This window comes from Mesoplodon bidens (genome assembly GCF_964165515.1).
Source record: "Mesoplodon bidens genome assembly, chromosome: 5".
Classification (NCBI taxonomy): Eukaryota; Metazoa; Chordata; class Mammalia; order Artiodactyla; family Ziphiidae; genus Mesoplodon; species Mesoplodon bidens.
This window is the reverse complement of record NC_138161.1, coordinates 48,960,640-48,976,801: the sequence shown is the minus strand read 5'-3', so window position 1 is coordinate 48,976,801 and position 16,162 is coordinate 48,960,640. Positions and strand designations below refer to the sequence as shown.

Below are 16,162 nucleotides of genomic sequence, written 5' to 3'. Positions count from 1 at the left end.
GTGTTTGTTAAGTATTGGTTTCCAGGGTCAGGGAGAGAATTTGTCAGTGCTTGCAAGTGAGGCAGGGTTAGCTTGGGACAGTGGCTGAGTGAGAAGCTCCAGACTGAAAGCCAGGATGACAGGAAATGAGGAATTACCTGGTCCATCTGGGTTGTGGTCAGGAGGCAGGGTGGGATTGGGAATGGAGGGGCAGGTCGGGTGTGGCTTCCTGGGCCTGTGACCCGTGCTCTCAGAGGAGCCCTGCAGTGAAGTTTAATGCTTTGCTGTCTTGGAAATTTTAGTAAGCTTACCTTTCAGTTTTATCTCATCAGTGAGGTGGGATGGGACAACGGTGTGTGCGCTGAGGGCTTGGCGCCTGGGCTCTTGTCTTTGTCTGCCACACTCTCCCTTAATTTGCTTCTTAACTGCCTGGTCCCCCACCTGCTGCTGTAGGCCTTCCTCTTCCCACCTCCACTTAGCAACTACTGCTGTCCTCCACCTTCCGCAGGGACTTGGGTGTGGATGCAGGGAGGGTCCGGTGGGCACCTCCCCCCTTGGTGACATCTGGCAGGATGTGCTGGCAGCAGTCCCCGCACTGGCTGGCAGTGACACAGTGCATTAGCTTCTTTCCCACCCCCATTCAGGTAGCTCTGTCCTAGGACTGAGGTTACAATCCCTTGGGGTCTGTGGGTTCTGATGGCGGGCCTTTGGGAAAGGGAGACTGGCTTTTTTTTGCCCTGGGGGCTGAGGTGAGGGCTAAGGTGCTTTGATGCTGAGGCTGCCTCTGGTGGGAAAGGGTCCCACACAGTCAGGAGAGAGGGGATGGGGGGAAGTGAGGGTTTGCACACCTCTGCAGGGCACAACATGAAATAGCCAGTAAATACCATGGCAGGTCAAGACAGAGTCCATGAAAGAGAGAAAATGTTTTATATTTTGGTGCCTTTAATGTTACTTTTAAAAGAGCATATCCATCGTTTGATTTTTGCATTGATGGGGGTCATAAACTTACGTAGTAAGCACCAGGCGAAGTGTGTATTTTCAGTAGCTTTGCCTCCCCAGCTCTCACCGAAATTATAGGAAAACTCTCAGAAAAAGTTTTCAGCAATGCCTTCCACATTGAAATCTGTCGTGGAAATGCTCCTCTGTTTGGAAAAAGGGTGCATTTTTCCTTCCAGACAGCCAACTGAAGAGCAAAGGAGTGTGGCAGAGCTTTCGGGGGTCCACCTTACAGTGTTTAGGAAAAGCCCCTTTGAACCTCTTCCATCCACCTCCGCCTTTTCCACGTCCTCTCTTCTCATCAAAGAGATGAGTTGTCATCTCTTATTTAGAGGCTTCACTCTGCAGCACAGAGATGAGGGGCTGCTTCTTACTGCCGCCATCAGTTCTGAACAATTCCTCTTGTAACATACATACCAACATGAGCTTCATGTCAGCTTCCTTCTGTGGTCTATGACTGAACATTCTAGAATCCCACCAATGGCAGATGCTCCTAGTCATTTTTGCATTAGCAGTTGCTCTGTGGTCCAAGGTGGCTACGCCTTTTATGGATTGTTTAACCTTCACCATTGTCCCACCCTGCGTGGGCGCCAGGGCCCTCAGGCTGCCTCTTAAGGGCTGAGAGAAGCCAGAACTGTCTCGGAGCTCCAGGGCACAGCAGAATGTTTTGTCAAAATGGGCATTTGTTCATTTACCAAGTGATTTTGTAACGTTTAACAGAAATAAGGCCTGAACAGTGATTAGTAGGATTTGCTTTAAAATTTGGCTTAAATTATTTTTCAGGTGAAAGGGAAGGATTATCCTTACACACAAAACCACATACTATTTATAAGAAAGAACTTCAAAGGAAAAAAATATCAGTTCTGCAGATAGGCTCCTCAAAGACGAATTCAGTGGTTGAAGTTTACCTGCTTTTCAAAAGATTATTTGCTGTTGCTGACAGCTATTTCCCAGACCTATACTTATTTTTCTTTTCTTTCTGCAAAGCGTCAAACTTCCTCCATCTTTGCTCCAGCCCCAGGCAATAAAGGGGTAAAGAAAAAGATTCATTCATTCTTTCAGAAAATGTTTGTTGTGCAATTACTATGTTTCTAGGTTTAAAGTACAGAAATGAACAAAATATGAACTGAATCTGGGCCAGATCCCACGTGATCCTCAGCCCACATCTTCCTACAGAGGCTTAGAAATACTCTAAAAGGTGGAGGACTTCTATCTGTGATGATTCATGTTGCTATAGACATTCATTTTTATGTACAGCTAAGGGCAAGGTACTAGTAATCTACTTAGTGATTTATTAAAAATTGCTAATCTTCTGTATTCATAAACTCAGTAAGCATAGTAAATTTAGAGCAGAACTGGCACTACCTATAACTACTGTCTTCTATTTGGACTTCTGGCTTCCATGAGGCTTTGCAAAGCTATGACTTAGCAGGATTTCCCCAATTTTCCAGAAAAATGCCCCATTAGTGTTTTTCCAAAAGGGACACTGAACGTCCTGAAAGGATGTCAGTGATATTCCCGAGTTGGTCAAGACTATCAATGGCCATTGTTAGAGCTTGTTAATATGTAATTACTTTAGGGTTACTTAATTATCACAGATGTGTTTTGTGGTGAGCTTTGTTGTATCTCAATACTACCTTTTGACAGGATACATCTGTTGCCTCAGTGATATTTGAGCTTCTCATTTTCTAGTAACCAGGCTTCAGAATGGATGTGGACTTTGGTTCAAATACAAATCATTTGTACCCCATTGCTGAAAGCAGTTTGCTGCTGTGGTGTCAATTTGTTATCCTTACTTTGTCGCTGGAATGTGAGAATGGGGGTGGGCACAGGGAGCAAGGTTGGTTACACGACTGAAATTTACAACTGCTTAGAGTAGCCTTTCAAGCAACGAGTAGCATTTTATGGTCTTTTTACCCTTCAAACCCCTCACCAGACTGCACCCCTCTCTCAGCGAGACTGCCCTCTTCCAGCCCTCCTTCATGGACCAGCAGGTGAGGGAACAGTGTCTGCAGCACGGGCAAGGCAGCTGAGACAAAACTGCAGCACCAAGGGCCCCCCTGAAGTTCTGTTTGCTTACCTGCAGCGTGGCCGCACTTAAGATTGTGCTTTTTAAGAACTGAATAGTCCGTGAGTGGGACTCTGCCTGGGCTTAAAACAGAAGGAGGCTTTTCAAGGGTAACTTTCAAACAGACATTACTCAGTGTTGATGAAATAAGACACAGGAGCTGTCTGCCAAATTTTAAAAGCTAAAGGGAATACTTAAATTTGGATTGTACCCCTCAGGTCAGATAACAGCTAAGTGTGGCATGTGGATGCTTGCAGATGCAGAGAAAAACTAATAATTTTCTGTATGGAGATTTCCATGACCATAGATTTTTTTTTCAGGTTTTGTGGGTGATGTGGTTCTTAATAGGAGTCTTATGATATGCCACATTGATTTCCAATAAAATAGTTACCTTAGCTTATCAAATCCTAAAGTACCTTTAACTATAAATCATACCACTATTTTATATAAATCTAAGAAAGAATAAAGCTGCTGATTAATGACACTGCTTTTGCAGCCCTCAGGGCTTGTGAGGGAGCTTCCTTTGACTCACTGATACATAAATTTTTTTAACATCTTTATTGGAGTATAATTGCTTTACAGTGGTGTGTTAGTTTCTGCTTTATAACAAAGTGAATCAGCTATACACATACATATATCCCCATATCTCTTCCCTCTTGCGTCTCCCTCCCACCCTCCCTATCCCACCCCTCTAGGTGGTCATAAAGCACCCAGCTGATCTCCCTGTGCTATGCGGCTTCTTCCCACTAGCTATCTATTTTACATTTGGTAGTGCACATATGTCCATGCCACTCTCTCACTTCATCCCAGCTTACCCTTCCCCCTCCCCATGTCCTCAAGTCCATTCTCTACGTCTGCGTGTTTATTCCTGTCCTGCCCCTAGGCTCTTCAGAACCTTTTTTTTTTTTTTTTTAGATTCCATATATATGTGTTAGCATACGGTATTTATTTTTCTCTTTCTGACTTACTTTACTTTGTATGACAGTCTCTAGGTCCATCTACCTCACTACAAATAACTCAATTTTGTCTCTTTTTATAGCTAATATTCCATTGTATATATGTGCCACATCTTCTTTATCCATTCGTCTGTTAATGGATGCTTAGGTTGCTTCCATGTCCTGGCTATTGTAAATAGAGCTGCAATGAACATTGTGGTACATGACTCTTTTTGAATTATGGTTTTCTCAGGGTATATGCCCAGTAGTGGGATTGCTGGGTCATATGATAGTTCTATTTTTAGTTTATTAAGGAACCTCCATACTGTTCTCCATAGTGGCTGTATCAATTTACATTCCCACCAACAGTGCAAGAGGGTTCCTTTTTCTCCATACCCTCTCCAGCATTTATTGTTTGTAGATTTTTTGATGATGGCCATTCTGACTGGTGTGAGATGATATCTCACTGTAGTTGATTAATGATGTTGAGCATTCTTTCATGTGTTTGTTGGCAGTCTGTATATCTTCTTTGGAGAAATGTCTATTTAGGTCTTCTGCCCAAGGGTTGGGTTGGGTTGTTTGCTTTTTTTGATATTAAGCTGCTTGTGAATTTTGGAGATTAATCCTTTGTCAGCTACTTCGTTTGCAAATATTTTCTCCCATTCTGAGGGTTGTCTTTTTGTCTCATTTATGGTTTCCTTTGCTGTGCAAAAGCTTTTAAGTTTCATTAGGTCCCATTTATTTTTGTTTTTATTTCCATTTCTCTAGGAGGTGGGTCAAAAAGGATCTTACTGTGATTTATGTCATAGAGTGTTCTGCCTATGTTTTCCTCTAAGAGTTTTATAGTGTCTGGCCTTCCATTTTGAGTTTATTTTTGTGTATGGTGTTAGGGAGTGTTCTAATTTCATTCTTTTACATGTAGCTGTCCAGTTTTCCCAGCACCACTTATTGAAGAGTCTGTCTTTTCTCCATTGTATATTCTTGCCTCCTTTATCAAAAATAAGGTGACCATATGTGTGCGGGTTTATCTCTGGGCTTTCTATCCTGTTCCATTGATCTATATTTCTGTTTTTGTGCCAGTACCATACTGCCTTGATTATTTTAGCTTTGTAGTATAGTCTGAAGTCCGGGAGCCTGATTCCTCCAGCTCCATTTTTCTTTCTCAAGATTGCTTTGGCTATTTTGAGTCTTTAGTGTTTCCATACAAATTGTGAAAGAGTTTGTTCTAGTTCTGTGAAAATTGCCATTGGTACTTTGATAGGGATTGCATTGAATCTGTAGATTGCTTTGGGTAGTATAGTCGTTTTCACAATGTTGATGCTTCCAATTCAAGAACATAGTATATCTCTCCATCTGTTTGTATCTTCTTTCATCAGGGTCTTATAGTTTTCTGCATACAGGTCTTTTGTCTCCTTAGGTAGGTTTATTCCTAGGTATTTTATTCTTTTTGTTACAGTGGTAAATGGGAGTGTTTCCTTAATTTCTCTTTAAGATTTTTCATCATTACTCTATAGGAATGCACAATATTAATGTGCATTAATTTTGTATCCTACTACTTTACCAAATTCATTGATCAGCTCTAGTAATTTTCTGGTAACATCTTTAGGATTCTCTATGTTTAGTATCATGTCATCTGCAAACAGTGACAGCTTGACTTCTTCATTTTCAATTTGGATTCCTATTTATTTCTTTTTCTTCTCTGATTGCTGTGACTAAAACTTCCATAACTATGTTGAATAATAGTGGTGAGAGTGGACAACCTTGTCTTGTTCCTTATCTTAGAGGAAATGGTTTCAGTTTTTCACCATTGAGATTGATGTTTGCTGTGGGTTTGTCATATATGGTCTTTATTATGTTGAGGTAAGTTCCCTGTATGCCTACTTTCTGGAGGGTTTTTATCATAAATGGGTGTTGAATTTTGTTGAAAGCTTTATCTGCATCTATTGAGATGATCATATGGTTTTTACCCTTCAATTTGTTAATATGGTTTATCACATTGATTGATCTGCATATATTGAAGAATCCTTACATTCCTGGGATAAACCCCACTTGATCGTGGTGTATGAGCCTTTTAATGTGTTGTTGGATTCTGTTTGCTAGTATTTTGTTGAGGATTTTTGCATCTATGTTCATCAGTGATATTGACCTGTAGTTTTCTTTCTTTCTGACGTCGTTGTCTGGTTTTGGTTTCAGGGTGATGGTGGCCTCATAGAATGAGTTTGGAAGTGTTCCTCCCTCTACTATATTTTCGAAGAGTTTGAGAAGGTTAAGTGTTTGTTAGCTCTTCTGTAAATGTTTGATAGAATTCTCCTGTGAAGCCATGTGGTCCTGGGCTTTTGTTTGTTGGAAGATTTTTTAATCACAGTTTCAATTTCAGTGCTTGTGATTGGTCCATTTATATTTTCTATTTCTTCCTGGGTCAGTCTTGGAAGGTTGTGCTTTTCTAAGAATTTGTCCATTTCTTCCGGGTTGTCCATTTTATTGGCATATAGTTGCTTGTAGTAATCTCTCATGATCCTTTGTATTTCTGCAGTGTCAGTTTGTACTTCTCCTTTTTCATTTCTAATTCTGTTGATTTGAGTCTTCTTTTTTTTCTTGATGAGTCTGGCTAATGAGTTATCAATTTCGTTTATCTTCTCAGAGAACCAGCTTTTAGTTTTATTGATCTTTGCTATCATTTCCTTCATTTCTTTTTCATTTATTTCTGATCTGATCTTTATGATTTCTTTCCTTCTGCTAACTTTGGAGTTATTTTGTTCTTCTTTCTCTAATTGCTTTAGGTGTAAGGTTAGGTTGTTTATTTGAGATATTTCTTGTTTCTTGAGGTAAGATTGTATTGCTATAAACTTCCCTCTTAGAACTGCCTTTGCTGCATCTCATAGGTTTTGGGTCATCGTGTTTTCATTGTCATTTGTTTCTAGGTATTTTTTGCTTTTCTCTTTGATTTCTTTAATGATCTCTTGGTTATTTAATAGTATATTGTTTAGCCTCCATGTGTTTGTATCTTTTTTACAGATTTTTTCCTGTAATTGATATCTAGTCTCATAGCATTGTGGTCAGAAAAGATACTTGATACACTTTCAATTTTCTTAAATTTACCAAGGCTTGATTTGTGACCCAAGATATGATCTATCCTGGAGAAGATTCCATGAGCACTTTAGAAGAAAGTGTATTCTGTTGTTTTTGGATGGAATGTCCTATAAATATCAGTTAAATCTATCTGGTCTATTGTGTCATTTAAAGCTTGTGTTTCCTTATTTATTTTCATTTTGGATGATCTGTCCATTGGTGAAAGTGGGGTGTTAAAGTCCCCTACTATTATTTTGTTACTGTTGATTTCCCCTTTTATGGCTGCTAACAATAGCCTTATGTATTGTGGTGCTCCTATGTTGGGTGCATAGAGATTTACACTTGTTATATCTTCTTCTTGGATTGATCCCTTGATCATTATGTAATGTCCTTCTTTGTCTCTTGTAGTAGTCTTTATTTTAAAGTCTGTTTTGTCTGATGTGAGAATTGCTACTCAGTTTTCTTTTGATTTGCATTTGCATTGAATATCATTTTCCATCCCCTCATTTTCAGTCTGTATGTGTCCCTACATCTGAAGTTGGGTCTGTTGTAGACAGCACATACACAGGTCTTATTTTTTTATCCATTCAGCCAGTCTCTGTCTTTTGGTTGGAGCAGTTAATCCACTTACATTTAAGGTAGTTATCAATATGTATATTCCTATTACCGTTTTCTTAATTGTTTTGGGTTTGTTATTTTAGTTCTTTTCCTTCTCTTGTGTTCTCTGCCTACAGAAGTTCCTTTAGCATTTGTTGTAAAGCTGGTTTGGTGGTGCTGATTTCTCTTAGCTTTTGCTTGCCTATAAAAGTTTTAATTTCTCCGTCAAATCTGACGGAGATTCTTGCTGGGTGGAGCCATCTTGGTTGTAGGTTTTCCCTTTCATCACTTTAAATATGTCTTGCCACTCCCTTCTGGCTTGCAGAGTTTCTGCTGAAAGATCAGCTGTTAACCTTAAGAGGATTCCATTGTATGTAATTTGTTGTTTTTCCCTTGCTGCTTTTAATATTTTTTCTTTGTATTTAATTTTTGACTGTTTGATTAATATGTGTCTTGACATGTTTCTCCTTGGATTTATCCTCTATGGGACTGTCTGCACTTCCTGGAGTTGATTGACTATTTCCTTTCCCATATTTGGGAAGTTTTTAACTCTGATCTTTTCAAATATTTTCTCAGTCTCTTTCTTTTTCTCCTCTTCTTCTGGAACCCCTACAATTCGAATGTTGGGACACTTAATGTTGTCCCAGAGGTCTCTGAGACTGTGCTCAATTCTTTTCATTCTTTTTTCTTCTGCTCTGCGGTAGTTATTTCCACTATTTTATCTTCCAGGTCACTTATTTGTTCTTCTGCCTCAGTTATTCTGCTATTGATTACTTCTAGAGAATTTTTAATTTCATTTATTGTGTTGTTTGTCATTGTTTGTTTGCTCTTTAGTTCTTCTAGGTCCTTATTAAACATTTCTTGTATTTTCTGCATTCTATTTCCAAGATTTTTGATCATCTTTACTATCATTACTCTGAATTCTTTATCAGGTAGACTGCCTATTTCCTCTTCATTTGTTTGGTCTGAGGGGTTTTTACCTTGCTCCTTCATCTGCTGTGTGTTTCTCTGTCTTCTCATTTTGCTTGACTTACTGTGTTTGCGGTCTCCTTTTCACAGGCTGCAGGTTCATAGTTCCCGTTGTTTTTGGTATCTGCCCCCAGTGGGTACAGTTGGTTCAGTGGGTTGTGTAGGCTTCCTGATGGTGGGGACTTGTACCTGTGTTCTGGTGGATGAGGCTGGATCTTGTCTTTCTGATGGGCAGGACCGTGTCCGGTTGTGTGTTTTGGGGTATCTGTGACCTTATTGTGATTTTAGGCAGCCTCTCTGCTAATGGGTGGGGTTGTGTTCCTGTCTTGCTAGTTGTTTTGCATAGGATATCCAGTCCTGTTGCTTGCTGTTTGTTGAGTGGAGCTGGGTCTTAGCACTGAGATGGAGATCTCTGGGAGAGCTCTCACCAACTGCTATTATGTGGGGCCAGGAGGTCTCTGGTGGACCAGTGTCCTGAACTCAGCTCTCCCACCTCAGAGGCACAGGCCTGACACCTGGCTGGAGCACCAAAACCAGTTCAGTCACATGGCTTTTGGGATGTCTGTGGTCTTCTACCAGCATTCAGTATGTGTTCTGTAGGAGTTGTTCCACGTGTAGATGTATTTCTGATGTATTTGTGGGGAGGAAGGTGATCTCCACGTCTTACTCCTCTGCCATCTTGAAGCCACCTCCCAATACATAAATTTTATATTATCTATTTTTTGTCAAAAGAGATGATTTTATTTTTAATAAATTCTTTGTTAGAATAGCTTTAGGTTTAAGAAAAGTTGCAAGTATAAGACAGAGAATTTCTGTGTACTTGACATCCAATTTCTCCTATTCACGTCTTATGTTAATATGGTACATTTGTCACAACTAAGGAACCAATATTGATACATTATTAGCTAAAGGCCACAATTGATTTGATTTCCTCCATTTTAACCTAAGATCTTGTTCCATTCCAAAGTCCCATGCAGGACACCACATCACACCTAGTCATGTCCCCTTAGGCTCCTGTAGACTCAATCTCCCAGACCTTTCTTGGTTTTGATTACCTTAATGGTTTGGAGGAGTCGTGGTTAGGTATTTTGTAGAATGTCTTTCAGTTTAGTTTTGTCTGATGTTTCTTCTCTTGTTTAGACTGGAGTTTTGGGGAGGAAGAGATGTATTACTTTAAAAAAATATTAAAAGGAAAGCAAAAGAAAAATTACTGCTAAATATTCTTCACCTTGAGAATCCAACTCTCATGCCTCACCCTTCAACTCAGAGCTATCGGTGTTTTTCTACCACATCACTGTGTGCCAGCATGAACCGTGGTTAGGCCATGTTTTGGAAACACTGCTCCTCTGGGTTTCCTTCTAAATCACTGACCCTCTTCAGCCAGTTTTGAAGCTGTTCCTTTCTTGACCTTACTGGAAGGTGTCAGGCAGTGGCAGCAAGAACCAAACTGCCCCTGGCCAATGTACCATGCCACTGACTGTTAAATGTATTTGAGAGATTTTAAAAGCTGGGGAAAAAGTATGTCTTAGAACCAATGAAGTATGGTATTCTGAACTTTTAATATGCCATTTCCTATAAAACAGCTTTATATTGAATATTGTCAAATTACCATTTGGGGTTCAGGCATAAATATGTTGATGTTATCTCTCCAAATCAAATCAAAACCAGTCAACTTCCACCTGCTAGATTCATGAAAAGTTGAATATATTTTCCTTAAGACTCTATCACTGCCCCCACAGTTTTCAAAATCCCAAGGAGCTGGTACAGTCCCGATGGAGGCCCATCCAACTTCTGCATGCTGTATGGCTTAATTGCATTCAAGACCACCTCGACTGCACTAAGCCCTGTTGTGTGCTGGTCCTCCACCACTGTATCAGGTGCCTGCTGGCCAAAATCCCTACATGGGCAGGAACAGCTGCTCAGAGGAGACCCGTTCTGTAAACAGGCCTCTGGCTCAGTGCCCAGTGTTCTCCTTGGCGGGTTTCCAGGGCGGCAGCTCAAGGGTCTTACTCTCCAACCCAGAAGCATTTCTAAGACTCCATCTGCCTCAGGAGAGCAAGAGGAGATTCCAGCCTCCACTGGGGACCCAGAGGGAGTTGTCTCTCCCCTCTTTGGGGATGAACTCAGTGTTGTTTTTAAACCTCCAAATCACGATAGAAACAATCTGGCCTCTTTTTTTTTTTAATCAAAAATAAAACCTAACTACTGATAAAAGGTGTTTATGGACTGTCTTTAACAGGCTCAAAGTTACTTGGAAATTGATTTTGATTTTGAAACTTCTCTCTGGTCCTTGAAGAGTATCTGGGATGATGTCCACCTTCCCTGATTGGGTCCAAAGGGTCCCAGATCTTTAAAGCACAACGGTGAGAGCAGAGTGGTGCCTGGCCCTCTCCTGCTAGGGTAAAGCCTGCACACCCTCCACAGATCTGGTCTCTGACAGGATGTTTGCAAGCCAGCTGTCTTTAGCTTATGGAGAAGGTGGCTCTCTGTACGTTGTGATTTCAGGGACAGAGGAAAGGAATTAGGAAGGGTGCTAGGCCAAAAGATTCTCCCCATTGGTTGCTTGATGCCATGTATATATTTAGTAGAGGACATATGCTTGTCTTTTATGTAATTAAAATAGAACAGATCATGAGTAGGGGCACTGTATTAATATGAATTCAGTCATGCTAGGTTGTAAATAGTTGCTTTTGTGATCCTCTCTAAGAACAAATGAAAATAAGATTGATGAGGACTACCGCATTTGGTAAAGAGATACCTCAAAGAGGGAAATGGACATGGAAGCTTAAATCTGGGGCCTTCAGGAGCAAGTTTGTTCTAACTCACAGTTCTGGTAAGGCTGGCTTTAGGTGTAAATATTCCAGTAATGCTTCCAATCCACTGCCTCATTTTATATATTCCTACATCCTTGGAGTAAAAGAATATGTAATATGATTGGTTACATCATTCTTTGTTTATTTTCCTAATCTATGTCTCAGGCACTCAATAAAAATGCTGAAGCAGGTTACAAAATAAATTCCTAGTGTAACATTTTAAAATATTTAGTAATAAAAGGTACAGAATAATGAGGGTTGAATATTCTGATAAAGCCAGGGAGTTACTCAACAGAAATGTATGCTTAGGGTCCTGCGTGTTTAAAAAACGTGGTTCAGATATTTTACAGTAGGTTTTATCATATTGAGGAAGTATTCCATTAAGTCTGTATTAATTAAGAATTGATGTTGAATTTTGTCAAATGCCTTTTCAGCACTTGTGGAAATCGGTGCTTTTTTTTCTCTTTATGTTCCTGGAATAAACTACACTTAACTGTAATGTACTATTGTATTATGTGCTGCCAGATTCAGCTTGTCAATATATTTTACAGGATTTTTTGCATTGATATTTGTGAGCAAGTATTGTTAAAGAAAAATTATTCAGTGACACTTGTTAAAGATGGTAAGGAAGACTTTACTCAAGGGGGAGGGGGTTCTTGTGACAGGTATAGGGAAAATTGCAGTGGTGTCTTGTAGTGAGGGAGAGAAATTGGGCTCAACTCGAAATATAACGAGGAAAAGTGGGAATTATAGCTAAGGAGCAGAGTAGAAGTGAATGGATGGATGGAAAATTACTAAAAGGAAACATCAGGGGTCAGGGAGGATTCTGGCGAAACTGACCTAACAGGGTTCTTGATGAAGGCAGGCCAGGGTGATCAGATATCATCTGTGAGATGGAGGATGATGAGGAACTTGATTGGATACCAAGTGTAATCAAGTATGGAAGATGGGGGATTCTGGCTAAACTGTCTCAGGATTCCTGCTCTAATTGGACAATGTAGAAATGAACACAGAAGCCTAAATGTCAGAGCCTAGTTGAGCAAGAGCTCAGAAGAGCCTGATAAGAGTTTGGTCAAGAGAGAGAATCTTTGTCAGGGTGGTGTGTAATTTTCTTTTTTAGTGAAATTTTTGCATTTTGAAATCTTTGATGCTTGCTTAAAAAAAAAAACGGTTTTGAACATTTTCCTTTTAAAATATGTCCTCAGGCCTCTTAGGACACAAAATTCTGCTTTTAAGAAGTCATCATCATGATAGCTAACATTAAATTAGCACTTTCTGTGAATAATCATCTCTGAAACCCCTATGAGCCCAGGTACTATGATTTTTCAATTTTGCACGTGAGGAACTAGGTGCACTGATGTTAAGTATTTTTCCTTGTACTAGCAACTAGCTGAGCAGGATTTGATTGCAGGCTCAAGGGTCCATGCTCTTACCCAGAAATTTAGTCTGTGATGAAACCAAACTGTTAAAAAGATGGCAGGGGTAAAGTATATTATTTTGTTTGTTCAGGTCCCTTACCTGATTTCCTTTAGGATCATCCTGGCTTATTTTATGTTTCTTTTGTGGAAACTCACATGGCAGGAAAAGGAAAAAACCTCACTACAACACCATCCTGAAGTAGTGTGGCTTGCAATGCAAATGTCCCCTAACAAAAATGTGAGAATTAGGATTTTTTGAGCAGAATGAGTATGGGAAGATTATTTGTGTTACCAAAAAATCTAAGACTTTATAAAGAATTTCAATAGTAGATTTCCTTAAACAGGAAGCTGTCTGTATCCTCCACCACAGGACATTCAAAATATGAAGCAAATTAGATTTAATTAGTCTGCAACATTGTCAGGAATGGAAAAATTGTCAAGGTAACTGCATTCTATACATTTTCTTAAAATTTCTTAATAATATACATTCTCTAAATAAAGAAGTAGTTGATTTTGGCATGTGTTGCCAAAATTTCTGATCAGGCTACAGTGTATATATTTCCAGACTGCTACATATCCACAAAGAATTTCATAGTGCAGAACAGAAATAGAAATCTTGTTTCTCAGTTGTTCTATTTTTCCACGTCTGTGTTCCCAACTGAGCGTAAAGACTACCGAAATGCATGAATTTGGAAGTTTTTAATGAGAGTGAGAGCCAGCATATGCACCCAAGTCCCGACATCTGTTCCAATTTGTAATTGGCTGTAACAGCCTATGGTCTATGCAGAACGACTGTGATCATAACAAAAATTACGTTTAAATTGCTCATGTAACCATATGTCTCGGATCATGGCACTATCTTTGGCTTCTATGTGTGTTGTTTTTCTAGTATTTCAGGCCTTTTTTTTTTTTTTAAACCACTGAGGTATAGTTGAATTAACGTGTATCAAGGAAGGAAATAAAAGGCTAACTCTAAGAGAGTCTGCCACAATGAGAAAAATTTAAGAAAAATGGGATTTAGCTTTGTTTTCTAGAAGTGAGTTCCAGAGACTTATTAAAAGGGCATTTTGGGGACAAGATTAAGAGAGCTACATAATTTTCAGGGCCAAGTGCAAAATAAAAACACAGGGTCCATGGTTCAAAAACCAGGAAAAAATGTCATTAAAGGTACTAAAATATAAAGTTTTTTCCTTTTTTCCACAGTTTCTCAACTTGTCATAGTGCTATTTTATTTGCTATTTAAGGTCATTTAAGTAAAGAAAAATTACGAGTAAATTATTAGCATTTCTTTATATTGTGCAATGCTAGTTTTAAATGCAAATGTAAGACCCTTTAAGTCCTAAGCAGAATCACTAAAATGACACAGTTTGTATTTTGTAATTCATACACACATACGTACTTTATTCTTGCCGCACTAGTGGAAATGCACAGAACTCAACTTTTTGATACTTGCTCATTTTACTAATACTCTCTGCCTTCCACTTACTCACGAGTGAGGGAGAACTGAAAACAAAAGGAAGCAGGGGTTTCTCTAGCTTTTCCTTTCCCTCTATGTCCTAATTTTCAGCGTCACTGGCTGGCTAATACAGGAAAGGAACATGAATAAGAAAGGACCTGATAGGATTCTTTGGTCATTTTTGTTTCTTAAAATGCTGTTGCCTTCTTTCTGCATTTGATGCAAGTTCTGGTTCAAATGGAAGTGTGACCACACAAGGCTGTCAGTGTCCCTTCCACAGCCCCTTACTCAGTGGTAGATGTAATATGCTTACCTTATTTGACCTTTGAGTCTTACTGGACTCCCACACGACATGGGCCCTTTGGAATGCTATGCTAATGGGTACCTAGAATGCTATACATGGATGGAAGGAAGTGCAGACAATGCATTATTGTTCCCATCTGCTCTGCTCACACTCATGCTCCATTATCCCATTGGGCAGCCCTTATAAAACATGAATTCAAAGATAAAAGGGCTTCCCTGGCGGCGCAGTGGTTGAGAGCCCGCCTGCCGATGCAGGGGACACGGGTTCGTGCCCCAGAAGATCCCACATGTGGAGCGGCTGGGCCCGTGAGCCATGGCCGCTGAGCCTGCACGTCCGGGGCCTGTGCTCCGCAATGGGAGAGGCCACAACAGTGAAAGGCCTGCGTACCGCAAAAAAAAAAAAAAAAAGTAAAAGTATTAAGAATTTCATGATGGTGATAGCAGGATATTAAACCAAGCATGGGACCCTTCTGAACACAGGGCCCATGTGACTGTACATGTTGCCCATGAGGCTGACCCTGCCTCAGTGACCTCATCTACAAATTGGGATGAGAATAGTTCTTGTCGGGTAAGATTGCCATGAGGAGTAATTAAATTATGAATATAATGTATCCAGCACATAGGAAGTAGTCAATACACAGTAGTTTCTTAATACCTGTATTGCTCTATATCCCAAATAAAGTCAGGAAATGGTTATTATATTGTTACTAGAAAACTTGATTTAAGTTGAGCTTTTCCTTATATAAGCTCCACTAAGCAAGATACGCTTTCAAACACATGAGACTGAAACACAGCGAACGCTCCTTTATCTGTATTGTGGTCATTAGACACCAATGCTATCAATGAGCAAAGCTCTGAGGTCAATTCAAGGGGTTACCTGGTTTATCTTTTGCAGTGGTAATTGCTGCAGCAGGTTATAGCAAATAGGGCCGGGTGAGGTGTCCAGGAAAAAGACAAAGGCTTGAGTCATTAAACATGGTTGAAGGCCAGGTTGTCTCTGGCTGAGAATGAGGTCAGCCCCATAAAGCCTTGGGCTTCAAACACATGGATGGGAGATATTTGAAAGAAAACAAGACATGAGCTCTGTCTGAGCAAGTAGGAGTGAACTGCGATTGACTACAGCATCCGGATGAAGCGTGGTGTAGAATGAGTTCCAGGATCCAGAGTTACTGAAGAAATATTGTAGATAATACCCATCAATCAATTGATTAATCCAGTAGAACTGCTTATAAAATGCTATTTTATATGCCCAGAGTGTATTTGGCTTATTTATACACTGTGTATACACCCACCATTCCTCTTGAAAACATCAATTTTAAAAACTTTGATAAATTATCAGCCCCTGACTGAGTTAGCACATATTGATTGTCTAAATATCATTTTATTTAAAACCTAAATATTTTAATTTTTATTTATTTTTTTACTGTCCACATTTTAATTTTTAGTTTTTTAGGTTGTTAAAATTAATTGAAGTGTATTTGATTGACAATGTTGTGTTTAATTTCTGCTGTACAGCAAAGTGACTCAGTTATACATACACATATTCTTGTTCATATTCT

General features: G+C 39.6%; 1 protein-coding gene across 14 annotated transcripts in view; it reads left to right on the top strand.

Moving 5' to 3' along the window:
• The window catches only part of ABI3BP (ABI family member 3 binding protein), a 250,305-nt gene that overhangs the window by 62,836 nt on the left and 171,307 nt on the right, over positions 1-16,162 (top strand). The gene's annotated exons all lie outside the window — the stretch shown is intronic.